This window comes from Heteronotia binoei, chromosome 2 (genome assembly GCF_032191835.1).
Source record: "Heteronotia binoei isolate CCM8104 ecotype False Entrance Well chromosome 2, APGP_CSIRO_Hbin_v1, whole genome shotgun sequence".
Taxonomy (NCBI): domain Eukaryota; kingdom Metazoa; phylum Chordata; class Lepidosauria; order Squamata; family Gekkonidae; genus Heteronotia; species Heteronotia binoei.
In genome coordinates this window covers 77,840,745-77,860,941 of record NC_083224.1, presented here as the reverse complement: position 1 = coordinate 77,860,941, position 20,197 = coordinate 77,840,745, and positions in this window count along the sequence as shown.

Below are 20,197 nucleotides of genomic sequence, written 5' to 3'. Positions count from 1 at the left end.
TGATCTCTGTTCCTATGTGCCTAATTAAATAAAAGGTTGGACAGATGGGAGCTTCCTTCTGATCTCTTAGTAGAATTATGCTTTCCCTTGTCAAATATGCTGTTCTTTCTCTCTCTTTTTAAAAGAGAATGTAGCAACGGATTGCATCTCATTGCATTTTGGAACCATCACAAATGACTAAGCTCTAATAAGAAATGCAATCAGGAGTAGTTCACTTCTGCTACAAAACCAAATGCCTGCTTTCTTGCATAGGCCTGGCACCATGATGCTCTAGATGTTTATAAATGTGAGCACAACTACCAAAGCCATCCAAGAGGAAGAATGCAGGGCTGGGAAGGGAAATAAGGGCCCTCCTAGGAATGTCCCCTCCCTTGCCTCAAGAAAGAATTTAAAGAAAAATAGAAAGCATGATGGCACATGGCACATTTTGGGCTTTTTTCACAGCATAAAAAGGCTTGAAGGTTTGCATAGATTGCTCTGTTTTTCAGACATGATCAACCGAGCTAAAACATGACAGAACATTTGCTTTGCAGACTATATGGGGCTAGATTTATTGTTGAAGTCAGATTATATTTACACAGAAAAATGAGGAACTGTAGAACTGTACCTTTGCTATACTGTGCTTGTTTTTAGTAGCAATGATATGCCCTATTACATTTATACTCTCTGGTTGCTTTTGTCCTCTTTTTCTAATGATGGATGCAGATATCATAGAAGAACACCAGCATTATATTTTTAGAACCTGTTATACATGGCAGGGCATTTCCAGATGGCTTTATTTATAAGCAATAGGTGCACTGATTCAGTAAACTTGACACCAACCAAATGTGGGAGGGAGAAGAAACGGTGTCAATCTGTATTCTGATTGCTTATTCCAAGTACACAAGTGCCCTCAGCAACTGCAGCAGAGAAGCTGCCACATCCTTCACTAGCTGGCATATCTTCTTAAGGCTGCACCAGTAACACTGAGGCACTGTGGCCTTCAGAGGGTCCACCACTGTGCAACAGGGATGACTGTAGGGATGGCTGTAGGCCTAGATGGTGGCAGCGGTTCTGTTTGCCCATTTGAAGGATCATATCTGTCCATCCCTCCTTTCTCTTTTGACATGAAGCCACCACATTTGAGGATGCAGTGGTTTGTCTTCTTCCCCCCACCTTTCTCCACCAGAGAGTCAGTAGTACCCAGAAACAGTAGCTGCTCCATTGTTCATTCACCTTCTTGAGGAAGCAGTGATGGCTGCTTAGAGAAGCTATCCCAAACCACAAAGAGGGCCACTGAGTGAACAGCAGGAGCTGCTCATTTGCTCAAGCAAGTGAGCAAGAAAACAATTGCGGTTAGGAACACCAATCACTATTCACTCACATGCCTGCTCTATCTGTATCATGTACATACTGGAGAGGGGGGAACCTGGACAGTGGCTTCTACTCACATGATCACATACCTCGGAGATTCCATATACTGAATCAGACTACCAGTCTGTGAAGATCACTACAGTTTATTCTGACTAGCAGCTGCTCTCTAGGGTGAGGCTGAGGTCTTTCACATCATCTACTTCCTGATCATTTTCACTGCAGATGCTGAGGATTGAACCTGAGACCTTCTTCATGCAAAATAGATGCTCTGCCATTTAGCCAGGACCCCTCTCCAGGTAAGGGGTATTACAGCCTGGAACAATCCATCTCTTCTGTGTGAGAATTTTCACTCACTCTTCCTGTTGATATACTATGGCTGATGAAATAGCTCCCCATTATTTGAGGTGGGGTGGAACAAGGAACCTTCTCATTACTGGGTTTTCCTGAGCACTTTCTGTGTTTCCAATAAAGCTACAAAGCTGCAGGAAGGTTGAGTATTTGTAAGATATTTGACTTCCTGACACTTGGGAAGAGTCAGTTAATAGGTTCTTTGAGAGTAAATCGTTTACCAATTTGATGCTCTAAAGTCAGAAATGACATCATTTGCCCTCTAATAGGATGTTGAAGTACAAACCACGTATATCACATGGATGTGAAGTGCACACACTTTTTTTTTTGCATATGCCCCATTAAAATACCTGTCAGTGGTAACAGAAAAAATCAGGTGTCCTGCTCATATGTCCTTAAAAAGAACAAGCCCATGCTGCATTCTGTATGCTTGAGGCAGCATGCACATCTTATTCTGAAGATGAGTACCATATTCAGGGACCAAATTATCTCATCAGAAGCAGCAGCTCTCCCCCATCAAAGCACAGACCGAAATGGTCCCAAAGTCACTGATTTCCAAATGCAAAAATCCACACTGTTTGATTCTTGATATTTTAATTCTAAGGTTGGTGTCACAGCATGGATCCTGAGCTGTCAGCTCAGGCTGAGAAACAACACGACAGAGAAAGCATCCCAGTGACCTGATAATAGGCACAGGACGATGTTTATGATAATGCCAGCAATAAAACCTGATATTTGACAGCCTCCTTTTTGCACATGGAGCAGATCAAAACTCCCCTGTGCATCTGTCAGACTCAGCAAAAGCTTTCGTTTTCCCCAAAACTTCAAAATAGGCTTCATGTGATAGATGGAATGAGATGGCAGACAATGAGCCAAGTTTATGATATGTTTGGTAGCCCCTGAGGATAAGCCTGATAAGGATCAGTTCCTTAGAGAACTGTGGAGGCATTGATATGGAGACAACCTGCCCATCCACCCAACAACTGAAGACAGCAAACAAGCAAATTAATACTTGCAGGCAAAACAGGGACCTCTCACGGATAATGGATCAAGATGTATTACATTGGAAATAGCTACACACAATACTCGGGATATCAATCATCACTTTTTTTTTTTAATCCCTGCTTTTGTCCAAGGAGCTCATGGTGTCATAAACGGTTCTCCCCTTCTCTGTTTTTTTTTTCCCCATTTGGCGAGCTGTGAGGTAGATTGAATTAAAAGAATGAGTGACTGGCCCAAGATCACTGAGTGAGCTGTTAATTCAGATCTCCCCAGCCCTAGTATAACCCTCTAATCATTATATTGCACTGGTGTAAGGTATAAAGCAGGGGTGTCAAATTCATTTGTTAAAAGGGCCTGATCTGACACAAATGGGACTTTATGGGGTCAGGCCATGTATGTCATAAAATGTAATATGAAGTAGCTGTGGTATATACTTTATAAAGGATACGGATAAACATAGCTAAATATATTATGTTTTAACTTAAAAAATATAAACATGCTTAAAACTCTTGCAATATTTTGTTTAACATGGAAAGGTGGGGGAACAATGGGATTTGGCAGTACAATTTTTAAAATAAAACATCAAGCAAAAATAAAAGTCTCACAGCAGAAACTGAAAATATAAACTAAAAATATAAAATGCTCTGAGCCTAGGAAAACATGAAATGGCTGGGCTTCTCCCCCCCTCCCAGATCTACTCAGATTGGCAATGGCTCTCCAGTGTAATATCTCCCTTTGGCTGTGGGTTCCAAGATAGAGTACTCACTAAGCACTAGTTCCCAAGTCCACTGAGCAGAGACAAGCTGGCTTGAAACATCAACCCTCTATTTGCAAGGACACAACTCCAGGAAGCAAGAGCTCCAGGAGTGCTGAAACAGCACAGACAAAGTTGCAAGGAAAATGTGGAATGGATTTTCTTTGCAGCTTTGTCTCCTGCTGCAGGCAGGCAAGGCAGAAAGAGCAGGGAACTTCAGCACTCTTTGAGTTTCAAAGGGTAAGGACAGGAGGGGGAAAAGAAGAGCCTGGTAGACTTAATTAAAGCCTGGTGGTCTGGTTCTGAGCCATGGGCTGGTCATTTGACACCCCTGGTATAAAGCATCACTAGGGAGGAACACTGCACAGTCAAACATAACAGGAGGGAGTTTCACAAGTTATGCTAATATATCTTTGCATTTAATGGAAGACATATTGCCAGTTCCTAAAAGCATGTTCAGCAGGGCTTTTTTTGTAGAAAAAGCCCAGCAGGAACTTATTTGAATATTAGGCCACACCTCAGTGTCACCACTGTAGGAAAAGCCCAGCAGGAACTCATTTGCATATCAAGCCACACCCCCTGACACCAAGCCAGCCGGAACTGTGTTCCTGTGCATTCCTGCTCAAAAAAAGTGCTGTTCAGCCATCACTGAATGTAGCATCTAGTGATGGCTTGTATGTGTGAATCACTGTGCAATTGCCACTGACAGAACTTTCATGTTGCCCATAGTCAACACAATGCTTTTCAGTTCAAACATTCAGCTGAAAAGTGATCCTAAATCAAGTGGTGATAAAAACACACATGATTATTCTTAAGCCATATGAGAGGAAATGTTACCATTTGAAAAAGACTGAGCTTGCCCAATGTGATATCATTGCATAGATGCGGAGGGGTGGGGTGTCTCTTGTAGAAGTAGCCTAAGAGAACATGGACCTATCCAGAGTGTGCAACCATCCAATAAATTCCGGGTAAACAAATCAATGCGTATCTTCACAGCTTCAAATGTATAGGGGAACTAATTGGTTGGGAAGCTAGTCACCCACAGCTACCACTACAAAGTAAGATGGTAACTAGAGATGCTATCCCATATTGTTATTCTCTGAATTTCACTACCATTGTTACCCCATATTTGAGGCTCTAGCTCCCTACTGAAAAAAGAAATTACCTTGGCTGAACTCTCCCCAAAGAAACGTTTTTAAAAGATTGCAAACTAAATTGTGGCTCCTCAGCCATCCAAAGGCTACACATAAGAACGTAAGAAAAGCCATGTTGGATCAGGCCAATGGCCCATCCAGTCCAACACTCTGTATCACACAGTGGCCAAAAATTTACATATATATTTTAGAGAGATTGGGTCAACTTGTGTTGGGCTGAGTGGATTAGCCACACACACTGTGGCTAATAGCCATTGATGGACCTCTGCTCCATATTTTTATCTAACCCCCTCTTGAAGCTGGCTATGCTTGTAGCCGCCACCACCTCCTGTGGCAGTGAATTCCACATGTTAATCACCCTTTGGGTGAAGAAGTACTTCCTTTTATCCGTTTTAACCTGTCTGCTCAGCAATTTCATTGAATGCCCACGAGTTCTTGTATTGTGAGAAAGAGAGAAAAGTACTTCTTTCTCTACCTTCTCCATCCCATGCATAATCTTGTAAACTTCTATCATGTCACCCCGCAGTCAGCATTTCTCCAAGCTAAAGAGCCCCAAGTGTTTTAACCTTTCTTCATAGGGAAAGTGTTCCAAACCTGTAATCATTCTAGTTGCCCTTTTCTGCACTTTTACCAATGCTATAATATCCTTTTTGAGGTGCGGTGACCAGAATTGCACACAGTATTCCAAATGAGACTGCACCATCGATTTATACAGGGGCATTATGATACTGGCTGATTTGTTTTCAATTCCCTTCCTAATAATACCCAGCATGGCATTGGCCTTTTTTTTATTGCAATCGCACACTGTCTTGACATTTTAAATGAGTTATCTACCACGACCCCAAGATCTCTCTCTTGGTCAGTCTCTGCCAGTTCACACCCCATCAACTTGTATTTGCAGCTGAGATTCTTGGCCCCAATGTGCATTACTTTGCACTTGGCCACATTGAACCTCATCTGCCACGTTGACACCCACTCACCCAGCCTCAACAGATCCCTTTGGAGTTCATCACAATCCTCTCTGGTTCTTACCACCCTGAACAATTTAGTGTCATCCACAAACTTGGCCATTTCATTGCTTACTCTCAACTCCAAATCATTAATAAACAAGTTAAAGAGCATGGGACCCAGTACTGAGCCCTGCAGCACTCCACTGCTTACCATCCTCCACTGCGAAGACTGCCCATTTATAGTCACTCGCTGCTTCCTATTAATTAGCCAGTTTTTGATCCACAAGAGGACCTGTCCTTTTACTCCATGGGTGTAACGTGAGTGCGAAAACGGCCCATGACTCTCGAGCTTACTAAGGAGCCTTTGATAAGGAACTTTATCAAAAGCTTTCTGGAAGTCAAGGTAAACAACATCTATCAGGTCTCCTTTGTCCACATGTTTGTTCACCCCCTCAAAGAAATGTAACAGGTTAGTGAGGCAAGATCTTCCCTTACAGAACCCATGCTGAGTCTTCCTCAATAACTTGTGTTCATCAATGTGCCTACTCATTCTGTCCTTGATAACGGTTTCTACCAACTTTCCCGGTATTGAAGTCAGACTGACTGGCCTGTAGTTACCCGCATCTCCTCTGGAACCCTTTTTAAAGATGGGGGTGACATTAGCTACCATCCAGTCCTCAGGAATGGAGGCAGATTTCAATGAAAGATTACATATTTTTGTCAGGAGATCCACACGTTCAACTTTGAGTTCTTTCAGAACTCTTGGATGTATGCCATCCGGACCTGGATGAGTTTTTAATTCATCCATCAGTTGTAGGACCTCCTCTCTTGTCACCTCAATCTGGCTCAGGTCTTTCAACACCCCTTCCAATAGAAGTGGTTCCGGAACAGGCAAACACTTCCCATCTTCCACAGTGAAGATGGAGGCAAAAAATTCATTTAGCTTCTCAGCCATTTCCCTATCCTCCTTCAGTAATCCTTTGACCCCTTGGTCATCCAGGGGCCCCACTGTCTCCCTGGCTGGTTTCCTGCTTCTAATATATTTGAAGAAATTTTTATTGTTGGTCTTTATGTTTTTTGCAATATGCTCCTCATAGTCCCTTTTTGCCTGCCTGATCACAGTCTTGCATTTGATTTGCCATTGCCTGTGTTCCCTTTTATTAATTTCATTTGGACTAGCTTTCCACCGCTTAAAGGAGTCCTTCTTACCTTTTACAGCTTCCATTACTTTGTTTGTTAACCATGCAGGCCTTCTCTTATACCTGTTTGTACCTTTCCTAACTTGTGGTATATATTTTATCTGAGCTTCTAGGATTGTAGTTTTAAATAGCCTCCAAGCTTCCGCAAGCTTTTGACTGTATTTACCTTTCCTTTCAATTTCCTCTTCACATTCCTCCGCATCTCAGAGTATTTACCCCTTTTAAAGTTAAACGTGGTTGTGCTGGTCTTTTGGGGCTACTCCCTATTTATACAAATAGTGAAATCAATAACGTTATAGTCACTGCTCCCAAGTGGTGCAATCACTTTTACATCTCTCACCAGGTCTTGGGCATTACTTAGGACCAAATCCAGGATCGCCCCACCCCTGGTAGGTTCTGTGAGCACCTGCTCCATAGCATAGTCATTGACAGCATCTAGAAACTCAGTCTCTTTCTCTCGACCAGAACACATATTTACCCAATCAATCTGCGGGTAGTTAAAATCACCTATGACGACACAGTTTTTTCGTCTAGCCACCATCTTTAAGCCTTCCATCATATTATAGTCATCCTCTGTCTTTTGATTTGGTGGGCGATAACAAACTCCCATAGTTAAATTGCCTTTTGGGCCCTCTTTTTCAACCCAAAACATTTCTATAAGGGAGTCTAATTCTCTGACCTCAGTCTTAGTGGACCGTATGCTCTCTCTGACATACAGAGGCACCCCACCTCCAACCCTTCCCTCCCTATCCTTCCGGTATAACTTATATCCAGGAATCACTGTGTCCCACTGATTCACAGTTCATTAAGCTAAAGGACTAATTGCTAAGGCAGGCGTAAGTTTTCCTGAAGTGTGAAAGTGAAAGGAAAAATCCCATACCACTCCAAAATACAATATTGCTTTGGGGCTTCCAATACAAAGGCCCACTGGCTTTAGGCATTCCATGTATATATGAACAAACTTTATTCCAGCATTGGGCTGCTAAGACAGCAAAGCAGTCATCATACAAGAAGGGTCCAAACAAAAACCCTTTCTACTCAGGGCTAATGCTGGCATGCTTGGGTATGTGATTTTACTATCATACCTGGGCATTAATGACTGATGCTTGGCCCATCTATAATCATGGGATTCAGGGTGTATGTATCAGGGGGAACATGAACATGTGCTCTGCTGCCTCTGCCAGGTATCTTTCCCTCCAGGATATGGGGGCGGGGGGAGGCAGGGAGCACTGCAGAGGCTTCTAGCATGATTTCCCATCTCCTGGTTGGAGAAACATTGCCAACAATACAGCAGTGACTATCTCTCTTGAATCTGTCCTTTTTTTCCAGTTGGCACTGATGCGTAGTGACACTAATGAGTGGAAGGTCATCAGACAAGCTTCCTGTCTGAACAGGAATCTGGATGGGTCTCCTCTGTGCTATCCAGTACTTAAATGGAATTGGGGGAAGGAGGATATTGTGGCACGTTCAAAGGCTTCTTGCTCAGGGCTCCCTTCTACTAGTGTATACTGTTTTCAGTTCACAATATATCTTTCTCTTGGTGTTTGCCCAGCAGCTTCTTCCTGTTTCCCCACCTGTTGAAATAGCAAACTGTAAACTAGAATGCTGATATGAGAGTGCTCATGAAAGTAAAATGAGGCTGGATGCTGCAATAACATGACTGTGGGATTTGATCTTTCTACACAAGTTTCCAGGATGGTCAAAACTGCCATCCGCTTATATGTTTTTTCCTCAGATGCCCAACTCCTATAGCAAAAAAAATTCCTTTTTATTTTAGTGGAGAAGGATTGCACCTCTAGCAATTACAGAGTAAACATAAATGCTAAGTAAAAGCTGTCCCATTGCATTTCCCCCACACACAGGGGAATAGTTTTATATTTTATATATTAGTTTTATATGTTTTTGGCCAAAACATTACATATAACATTTTATTATAGAATAGACAGAAACACTGAAATCAGTGCTTCTGTTTGCACGCTGCTTTGGTCCATGGTGAAGGTGGCCCTGGGATGCACAGCATTTTCCTCTGATGCTAGGTGTTCATTAAAGGATGCTGATCTTACATAATTTTACCAGTTGATCTGCAGCATGACCATTTTTTATGCATGCATTTATTTGACTTATATCCCGCTTCTTTCTCTAACAATCAGAGTTTAGGAAGGCTTCCAACAATTAATATACAGCAAAATCAGTATCACAATTTTAAAATACAATATTGCAGATTAAAACTTAAACATTCAACTATCCATGCTGGATTGTTCCCAACGATCTATCAGAGATGGGCAAGATGGGGGAAGGGAAAGGGGGGGGAAGGGGGAGGCCTGCTGAACTCTCTCTTCATGGATTGTATTTCTTTAGTGATGGCATATGACAAAACATCAATAAAAAGGGACTGTTTTCCCTTCCATGGCTTTTAGAAACTCCATCTTGATTTGGAACATTTTTATGGGATACAAATTCCATCTAAGGAATAAGCTAAATGCTGCATTTATCTCAATTTACCATTTTTAGTACTCATTTTGAGGTAAAATAGCAATCTCTTTTTTTTGCCTATTTTTAGGTCTACAAGAGAGACAATGTGAAATAACTTTGTGTTGATATTTAAATTTGACTGATCAAACTCATTTATGTAGGTTTGGAGGCAAGGCTTTCAACAAGATTCATTTTCTACATGCATTGGAATTTGGTGCAACTTAGAAGTGTTGGTTTGCCTTTACAGAAAACCTGGGCAGAGGTTTAACAAAAAGTTTAGATTTTTAGTGTATGATATCATTTTAATATTTTTGCTGCTAATTGTCCTAAGCATTTGGAAAGGGGAGGATAAAAATATGCTAAAACAATAACTATATAAGGCCTTGGTTTGAGCTTGGTGGCAGAGTCACACAAATGATTTCTATATCCATTACTATTGCATATGCCCAGGGGTCATTTTGCAGAAAAATAGGTGGTGGCGCTCATCCAGGGATTGTTATGCAAAGGCATCTACTATTCAATGGACAAGGAGGTGGAACTCTCAGAAGGAGGAGGTGAAACTCTCAGAAAGGTTCAGGAGCTGCACTCCTGTGAGCTCCCACTGAATCTGAGGCCTGCATATGCCTATCTCGCTGCCTAACTTTTTTTGGTAGTAAATTTCATGACTTTTATTAAGATGTAATGACATTTTGAAACTGTCAACATTTTGGAAAGATATTTTAAAATGACAATAGAAAACATGATGACATTTTCTGATGGCTTATTATTTAAAAATGTGTTTCCAGGGATTGAGAAAAATAGCTATTTTGAAGGCAAGTGTTTCAGAAAATTTTGGAATGTTTCCTTGAAGTTATACATGGAAGGGGAAGCCACTCTGGCCCTGTCCCTTCATACTCTCTTTTATCGTCTATCCATCTTTACCAGCACCCATTCAGCTCAAAGGTTCTTTCAGCAGTGCTGGCTATCTTGATTGTTGTCACTAAAGTGACCTGCCCTTTCAGCTGAAGATTTACTCTACCTCTCTCATCAAATGCCTTGCAGCCTTCTAATTAGCTGTGGTTATATTATTAGAGGCCTTGAATAGCCAGCATTAGGAGGGAAGTCTTCACCTTGGGAGATTTTGCTGAGGTACAGGGGAGTTTAGTAGAGATAATAGCAAGGGTTGTCAGTTTGCCAGTTCAGTGCATGCAAGGACTGCAATGGCTATGTTGGGGTAAGGCTTCCACGGCTGCTTATTCTGTAAGCAAATGCTTTTGTTAAGAGGCCCAGTTTCACTGATGCTGGAAAGAGTCAGAGAAGCAGTGAATGAAGGCAGATCACTCATCTGAGAAACAAAGCACTGCATCCCGCAAACATGCTTCAGTATAGACATGATTTGTACCATTTTGAATTTTGGAATGAATGGAGGGGCCCACAGAAATACTTACCAGTCTTAATGTATGTGGCAGTGCATAATGGCTATCCTTTTAGGTCTCTAATTAAGCCAGTTCTTATTCTCATGACTCTTTTATGCACAGACTGCTTTACAGGGAATTGTTTCCAAGGCCTTACCATGGGGTGATGTCACATCACAACATTTTTTTGGCAAACTTTTTGTTATGGGTGGTTTGCCATTGCCTTCCCCAGTCATTTACATTTTACTCCAACAAGCTGGGTACTTTACCAATCTCAGAAGGATGGAAGGCTGAGTTAACCTTGAGCCAGCTACCTGAACCCAGCTTCCACTGGGATCAAACTCAGGTCCTGAGCAGAGCTTGAACTACAGTACTGATCCTGCCAAACACATATAGGCTGCAATCACACATATTAAATAATGCACTTTCAACCCACTTACAATAAACTTTCCAATTGAATTTTGACTGTTCACACAGTAAAATCCAGTTGGAAAGTGGATTGAAAGTGCATTATTAGCATATGTGATCGCAGCCATAGAGAGCTTCTTGCTAGGGTCACTCAGAAGCTGAGCCTGTCAGATGGAGAAAAACTTCCCTGGTACTTTTAATGAGATTCCTCTTGAATGCCATGCTGTCAGATTCTATGCTGAATAATTCAAGCAAGAGCCTGAACTGCCTAGAAAATATCTCCAGGTCTTGCCTAATGAGCTCATCATAGGCTATTCATCCAAGGCCAGTTCAGAGGTGAAATGACAGGGGATGGTCAACTGTACAGCTCTAGCACTGTTGGAAAGGAAGAGTCATTGGAAAGATTCAGAAATGCTTTTCTAAAGAGGTATCCACTAGATAAGATGAAGGACAACAGGATGCAATCCAGGCTTTGAAACATACCAAGCAGTAGCCAGTTGAAAGGAATCGGGTTAAAATGGGAATATATGGATTTATTTTAAAAGTGTTAAAAATAGAGAACACAACAAATTGGTTCAAAATTTGAGTGTGTTAAGTGCTGTCAAGTCATCTCTGACTTTGGCAACCCTGTGAATTAATGACCTCTAAAATGTCCTCTGGTTTGCTCAGGTCTTGAAAACTGAGGGCTGTGGCTTCCTTTATTGAGTCAATCCATTTTCTTGCCACTTTATTTAGCATTATTGTCTTTTTAAGTGAATCTTGTATTTTCATGATGTGACCAAAGTATGACAGCCTCAGTTAAGTCATTTTAGCTTCTAGGGAGAGTTCAGGCTTTTACAACTCACTTATTTGTCTTTTTGGAGTCCACAGAATCTGTAAAACTCTCCTCCAGCAACACATTTCAAATGAATCATTTTTTTTTTTGCAACATGTACTTGTAAATAATAAATGAAATACATTCAGTAGAACATTAAATAAGTTAGGGCATTTTATGCTTGGAGAAATGATGACTGAGGGGTGACATGATAGAGTTTTGCAAAATTATGCATGGGATAGAGAAGTTAGAGAAAGAAGTACTTTCCCCCATTCTCATGATACAAGAACTCATGGGCACTCAATGAAATTAATGAGCAGTAGGCTTAGAACAGATAAAAGGAATTACTTCTTTACCCAAAGAGTAATTACCATGTGGAATTCATTTCTGTAGGAAGTGGTGGTGGTAGCTTCAAGAGGGGACTGGATAAACATATGGAGGCAGAAGTTCATCAGTGCTTATTAGCCACAATATATAAATGGGACGCTATGTCTGGGGCAGTGATATTCTGTATTCTTGTGCTTGGGTGAGGGGGGGACAGTGGGAGGGCTTCTGGAGTTCTGACTCTGCTGGTGGACCTTCTGATGGCACCTAGGTTCTGATGCCATTTGTGTAACACTGAGTGTTGGACTAGATGGGCCATTGGCCTGATCCAACGTGGCTTCTCCTATGTTCTTACTACTTGGGTTCAAGATATTTGTCTTCTAGCAAAGGCTACAGGAGTTTGCTGTAGCTGGTGCATGCTAGAGTCAGTTCATACTATTGTATGCCAGACAGTGTAGACACTATTGTCTTGGTAATGACTTGGAATGATAAGGTTAACGATGGTATCTGTCCTCCTGTGAGTCTTAAAATTGTATAATTAATTGGTAAGGCTTTTTGTATTATTAATCTAATGAATTAGTAGTGTTTTATAATTTATATTACAATGAGTTGAAAATAAATCAATAACCTAAGTTAAAATTAAAAAAAAGAATATGGTGTCTCAATGTGTATATATAAGACTTCTGATCCTAAGATTTCAAGACTGCACAAAGCAAATGAACACTTCTATTGGACAGTCTTCTAACGTAGTAATTTTTTTTTAAAAAAACCCTTAAAATACAAGCTACATTTTAAATAATAAAAGAAGAGAAGGAAGGAAGGAAGGAAGGAAGGAAGGAAGGAAGGAAGGAAGGAAGGAAGGAAGGAAGGAAGGAAGGAAGGAAGGAAGGAAGGAAGGAAGGAAGGAAGGAAGGGAGGGAGGGAGGAAGGAAGGAAGGAAGGAAGGAAGGAAGGGAGGGAGGGAGGGAGGGAGGGAGGGAGGGAGGGAGGAAGGGAGGGAGGAAGGGAGGAAGGGAAGGGAAGAACGTGGTACCTTTTATCATCACTGTTATAGGCACCATCCAATACATGCATGCCTATGACCCAGCACACTTCTGCAGTAGTAAAATAAGTGGCAGCTGCATTTTTTCACCATGACAAAATATTGTGATTTGCATATTGTGAAATGAGATTCCTCCATAATAGACCTGCTAGCTGTGGGGAAGACTTTCAATCTAGCTAAAAGCTCCTTACTTATTCCACCATATAAATATGGTTCTGACAGGCTTTGAGTCACTTACTGTTAGACATCCTGTGACAATAAACTCTTTGTGGGTTCCTTGTAGATACTTATACTACATCTAGCTAGTTTTCATGACTTGACTACAGCAAAAAGGCAATAGGAAACAGTGACTTGAAGCTATATCCATCCTGCTGTTTCTTTCAGCTCAAGATGGTTGCTTTAGAAATATTTACTCCCCAAGTAATTGTGGCTGACACCTGGTGAGTGCTTTTCATTTCCCCTTTCCTTCACAGGTGACCGGCTGTGTTAGGATATTAATAGCCAAAGGTTGAGAGGTTGTCCCAGCAGTAGATTGCTGAGAGCTTTCTTCTTAGCAGCCAGGAATCATTACACACCAAATGCCTACTCTAAACAAATGACTTGACTAGGCAATAAGTACAATGGTTTCTTTCATTACTGAGGAGAGGAGGACTCTACAGGTGAATGAGAAAGGCAGGCAGAAGAGAAGCTGAGCACTCCTTGCCCCTAGAAAGGTCTGGCAGGCAGCAGGTTTGGTGTTTGGGTTCATTTGTCTTCTCTGCTCATGCCACTTCAGGCAAAGCTCACCAAGCCTCAGTTATGTGGTTTAGATAATCAGCCTGCCAAATCTTACAGGAAGTTTGAGAACACAATACATTCAAGATGATGAGATGTACAGATAAAAGTCAGGTGGGAATGGAATCTGAGATAAATACATGAGTTCATTGTGGGTGGCAGCTGAGCTATATAGACAGAGTGAAATTCATGGCCTATGTAACTGTACTAAATTGGTGCCTAATGTGTGATCCACAGCATTCTTTTCCCAGTGCCAGTGCTTCTGCTAGCAGGTTCTCTGGTCAGATCACATCTGTATCTTCTAAGGGCCTTGCAGTACATGGGACTTCCTTCATTTGGTTTTATTTCTGAGATTGCCCTGAATATTCTTACAGGAGAGACACATACTTTCAACAGCAATCTCTAATTCCAAAGAGAAGAACAACTTTGAACAATTGCTACATGTCAGTGCTATATGAGAGAGGTTCCTTATACCCATTACGGCAAATATCTATAATATAAAGCTTCTTTGAGCTATGGAGAAGGAACAAGATCCTCCCTACAAACATGAGAGATTCCCCAATTTAAATTCCACAGTCTCTTGTTTTTCAAATTTTCTCCCACAGGCACATATTTGGTTTCTTCCTACTTTACCAGGTATGGCAGAAGTGCTATGCTTCTCATACTGCAACCAATGACTTGCTATTACCTTGCAGCTAATCCGTTGGATTTAGTGGACATGTATTGGAGGACACACACCATTTGGGAGAGGGTCATCTAGTCACTTGAGCTGGCTGAGCTCCTCTTCCCCATGCAGGAAGGTTGTGGAAGAGATGACATCTTGTTTGGCACTCTTCTGCTCCACCAAATGCACAATTATGGCATAGATGGAGTTCCTTATCCCCCTCCAGATGCTGACAGGTCTTGAGTAGGGGCTGCATCTCCAGGGGGCAACAGCTCACCAGAATCCCAGGTCCCCAGAGGTTCCTTTGGAATGTCACTTCTTCAAACACTGAGTCTGTCAGGCAGACCGGTGGGTTTCTCTCATCTCCAGCCGCCCCTGCTGCACTCCTCACATAAGTTCATCTGCTATTCTTGTTGCACATTCCCCAACAGGCACTTTCCTTTCCCACAGGACTGGCAACCACAACAGCCCCGACCTTCTAAATGACCACACAAAGCATTCTGGGAAATGTCATACAACATCATCATCCTTTCCACTGCTAGTTCTCAGTCTCAATTTAGGAAGGGGAGGAAGGTGGAAGCCAGCAGTCAATGAGAAAGAACCACACACACCTTCAAAACAAGAGGTGGCACTTTATAACTATCATGAGAGAGGAAAAGACCTAGGCAAGTTTGGCTGGTGCTTGAGAAACACGCTGGTTGAGTAGGTGTCTAATGCAGAGAAGGCAGCATTGCGGGGTGGATGGGTGGATTCTACTGCACAGGCTGGATTAAAGCCCAGGGATGACTGGATGAGGCCTGCAGGCTGTATGTTTGACACCCCTGTCTTGGAGGGTAGCTCACCTTCATGTCCCATCCACAGCAGCTCAAGTGCAGGGAGCCTTTCTTGGAGGGCCCTCCTGTTCCCCATTTGCTTCTCCCTGCTGAGAAGGAGCATGCCTCTTCTTCCTTCTACTGACCACCGTCCATCACTCTTTCCTCTGGCAGCAACATACTGAGTTGCACCCTTTGCAGGTGCCTGTGGAGGATGTAGGAGGACAACTGTTGGAGTGGGATTATGCCCCTCCAGACATGGGTGTGGCTTACCTGGCACTCTGACACACAGGGATCACTGAGGAAGGTGCAGAAATGTTTCCAAACTCTGGCCCCAGGACTGGAGAAGGTGGGAGGCACAGTTGTTTTCTGGAGGTAGGTTGGGAGGGGCCACAGAGGAGTGTACTTGAGTGGGAGCAACCATAGGGAGTTGGAATGTGGAAGGGGAGGATGCTTCCCCTCCCAGCCTCTGAATCACTGCTGTCAGAGTTTTCCTCTCCAGAGAGTGTTAGCAACTGTTGGGATCTCTGGGCAGTGCTAACAACTGTTTTGCCTCTGTGGAGAGCCCCAGGTCTAGGAACAGACCAGGGGCTGGAGGCTCTGAGACCTGTGGTGATGCCCTGCTAGGGTTCGCCTCAGTGGCCTGGCAGGATGGGTTTGGTACCTGAGGGCAGTGGCCTCTTGTACTCAGGGGGTAAAGGACTCTTCTCCCCATAATGAGCACCCTTCATACCCACTTTCACCCTTATGGCACACAGAGGTGTTCACACTCAGGAGTAGGAAGGTATAAATGTGAAAGGCGTTTTTGGGGGGTCCATAACTGGGACCCCAGAAATGTAATCTGCCTCCAACTTGGGAGAGATTGTAGAGGAGCCAATCCTAACATCCAATATGGAAGCAACCTTTGAGGCACAACTGTTACTTAGGAATAGACTTGAAATATTTCCTGTTCATTATTTCAGTGTATGAACATATGTCAACACTTCAATCCATAAACACTTTGTTGGACAAAAAACTGTACAATCTTTATTATGCAAGACAGTTTGTATCACTAATCACTTAAAATGCAAAACTTTGATTTCCTCTTGTGGGGCTGGGGTGCTCCAAGCTGTCATTGTGGTGAAACTTTGGGGAGCCCCTGTTTGAAGTCTTGTCATGTCTGCCGTTCTGTCCTTCCAAATCTGCCTTTGGAGAATTGTGGGTAGCCCAGTAGAAGAATTTGCCATGGGCTGTTTCAGGCCTTGGAGGGGTCATGAGAGTTGTGGGCACACTTCCCTTGCTTGTCTGGTGGAGCTGGGGTGCCTGCGAAGCTATTGTGGGGTTACTTTAGGGAGTCCCTGCCAGATGTCTTGTCATATCTGCCTTTCTGTCTTTCCAAATCTGCCTTTGGAGAACTGTGGGTAACCTACCCAGCCCACCTGGTATTTTCTGTTTAGAAAAGAATACACCAGTGTTTCAGCCCTTGAGAGGGAGCTGAGAGAGTTGTGGTTACTGGGTGCACTTCCCTTGCTCATCTGGTCGGGGCTGGGGTGCCCACCAAGCTGTCATGGGATAACTTTGGGGAGTCCCTGTTGGAAATATTTTATCATGTCTGCCCTTCTGTCCTTCAAAACCTGCCTCTGGAGACTTGGGGGTGTGTGCAAGCATGGGGGGGGGGATGCTTGCCTTGCTTTTACTGTCTGACTGAGGGGGGTTGCCCAGGTGAAGTTTCCCTGTGAGTTTGATATCACTGGCTTATTCCTGAGTCATTCTATAGACTCCTGTAACTGCAGCTGTCTTTTCCCAGAGAGAGCACTGGGGAGACCTTTTTGGGGAGTCCATAATGAAGACTCTGAAATGTAGTCCACCCCCAATTTGGAGAAATTGTAAAGGAGCAGGTGGCAGGATGGGGCTTCCTATGTGGTTGGTGTGTGTAGCTTGCAATTTTGAGCCTGTGCCTGACATTTCACTTTCCTGGTTTGACCTTAGTCCTGTTGTATTTGTAGTGCCACAGTGGCACTGGTTCTGCTGGGCTCCTCACCTATAGTTTCTGCTGAAGAGATTCTCAGGGACTTTGAATTTATTCTGCTGGGCTTCTATTGCCCTTGCTTTTTCGCTGTCCCTCCCCCCATCCATTGGAAACAATAGAGAATGGGAACATCTTCTTTGAGGGGCTGTAATTCAGACCCCATAAATCTAATCTTCCCCAAACTTGGAGCACAGATAGAGGGGAGTCAGATGGAGATCTGCTAGCATGCAGCAGGGTGGTGTTAGTGTTCTACCACATCATGAACCCAGGTCCAGCGCTAGGGGTTCTGGAGCCCCTAGGCCGAGGCCTGTCCCCTCTCGGTCCCCAGAAGTGATGTCATTGGGTAGTGTGCACTTTGCACGAATGCTGAGCCCAGCCCTGCCCCTACTCTGCTTCAAGGGGAGCCATGGGGGAGGGGGGTTGTCTCCTCTGGGCAGGAAACAGCTGTTCTGGGGCTGGATTCCATCAAGCTCACTTCAGTTCACTTACTGCCTCCTCCCACATGTCTGTTTGCAGGAGTGAGCAAGACATTGCTGAGCTGAGGTGTCCCTGTAGCACTGGCTTATAACACTTCAAGGCCACACAAACGGGGCTCACAAAGTGGGCAAAAGGCAGCCTGCATCCCCTCTTCTGCAGCCAGGAAGGGGAGGCAGACAGGGCCCAGTGTGCCGATGGTGCTGCTGCTGCCCTCTACCCCCACCTCCCCACTAAGGCAGGAACCCAATCAGCCAACTCCCATCTTCCCCCCCTCCAAGGAGCGGCAGCAGCGCCCCTTGGAAGTGCTTTTTGTGGTCAAGTGGGCTTCCAGACCCCCTGGATGGTGGTAGGGAGGCAGGAAGGCAGACGGCAGCAGGGTGCAGGGAGGCATGCAGGTGAATGGCGGCAGGGCTGGGAGGCAGGTGGCAGGGCATGGGGAGGCGAAGGCCGGTGGGGTGTGGGGAGAGGAGGCGGCTCATGGTGCCACTAGGCCAAGTGGCACCCAAGGCAGCCACCTACTGCATGAACCTCACAAAATGAATGAGATTGTCCAGCATCAAAAAGTTTGTGATGGTCTGTGGTTTGCAAACCACACATGCCACCAACTGAACCAAATTGTATCTTCACAGTTCACAGTTCCTGCACATCCCTACTGTTTATTTGAAGTTGTGTCAAGTGTGGACTGGTCATTTTATTTAAAGAGAAAGTCCATAGAAGTGAGGAGGAAACAGAGTGAAGACCCAAAAGCTCTGCCACCACCTCAGGTGCCTTGGATCAGACCCTTCAGTGGCAATGATAAGTTGATAACTGGTGTCAGTTCACTTACTGCCTCCTCCCACATGTCTGTTTGCAGGAGTGAGCAAGACATTGCTGAGCTGAGTTGTCCCTGTAGCACTGGCTTATAACACTTCAAGGCCACGCAATGGTCCAGGACCATTTTAACTTGCCTGTACATCCCTACTGTCCAGGACCATTTTAACTTGCCAGTCCACTCCTGAGCTGTTCCTCTTAAATGTCCTGTTATTTCCAGCATATAGAAGACCTACATCTCTGCAGTTGCAGCATTTTCCCCTTTTGCAATGTGCTTTTTGGAGATAACGTTGGACAACTTCGCCTCAGCTTCAGGACAGGAAGAGTCATCCCATGACAAAATGTTTTTTTTGTGGGGGGGGGGGGAGAGTGAATTTCTGAAGCCTCTTTTTACTCAGAAGCTGCATTGGTGTGGCCAAGCCCACAAGGGACCTATGGGTGGATTCCCCGCTAGAACCTTAATCCTGGTTCAACCCTGTCCCTGAAATGACATTCTATACTAAACTTGGGTTCGCCCCTGGTTTTATCTCAGGTTATTTTTTGTTTCCATACTAAAGTGAGGTCACCCCATGCCCCCTCCAATGTCCCAGGTTATCACAATGCTGTTTGTACCAGGATTTTCTCACTTTTTCACAGGCTATCCCAGGTTATATTATCATAGAAGCATAACTTGGTTTTTAGTCTTTTTGTCTCTGTTTTTAGTCTCTTTGTCTTCACCTGCACTTCCACTGAATTTTGCATTTCTGAAATGATTTGGTAATTGACCTTTAAATCATAATAGCCCTGGATATACTAAAACCACATTAAAATACTCTCTGATGAAAGGCAAGTAAGTTACAAAAAGTTGAGGGCTCTGACTGGTCTGATCCTTCCCTGCCATCTTCTGAACAATTCCACATACTCTTTGTCATGCTGTTGCTTGCTCCCTTTCAAAATATGTCAGGAATACAGATGCCTCATACATTTTTATACCTCAGGCACATGGATGGCAGAAAATCTTTTATGTGTGGAACTAAACAGTATAGTGGGAAGCAGGCAGGGATCATGTTGTGATCAGCTTTAGAACTCTCAGGCTGAGAAAAATGAAACAGGCCATTATTTCAGTTTTAAAGGAGGTATGTAAGTAGCTCAGGTTTCAATAATTTGATGTGTTGTTTCTGATCCCTGCAGCCCAGATGTACAGAGTGCATTATCCCATGTTTATCCATGTCTGTCTAAATGGCTGGCTTCCCATGCTCTTTTTTAGATTAAAAGATATCTGTTTTTCCCTAAGACATTTCCCATAATCCCGTTTTTGTATTTTAGTACTTATTCACCCAGGAGTGAAGGAAATCAATGCCTGAACCAGCCTTAATCTGAACTGTAAGAAAGAAAGAAAAATGCAAAGATGCTAAAAGATGCTCTTTTCTCTTTACATTAAAGTTTGGTGCTCTGCTCT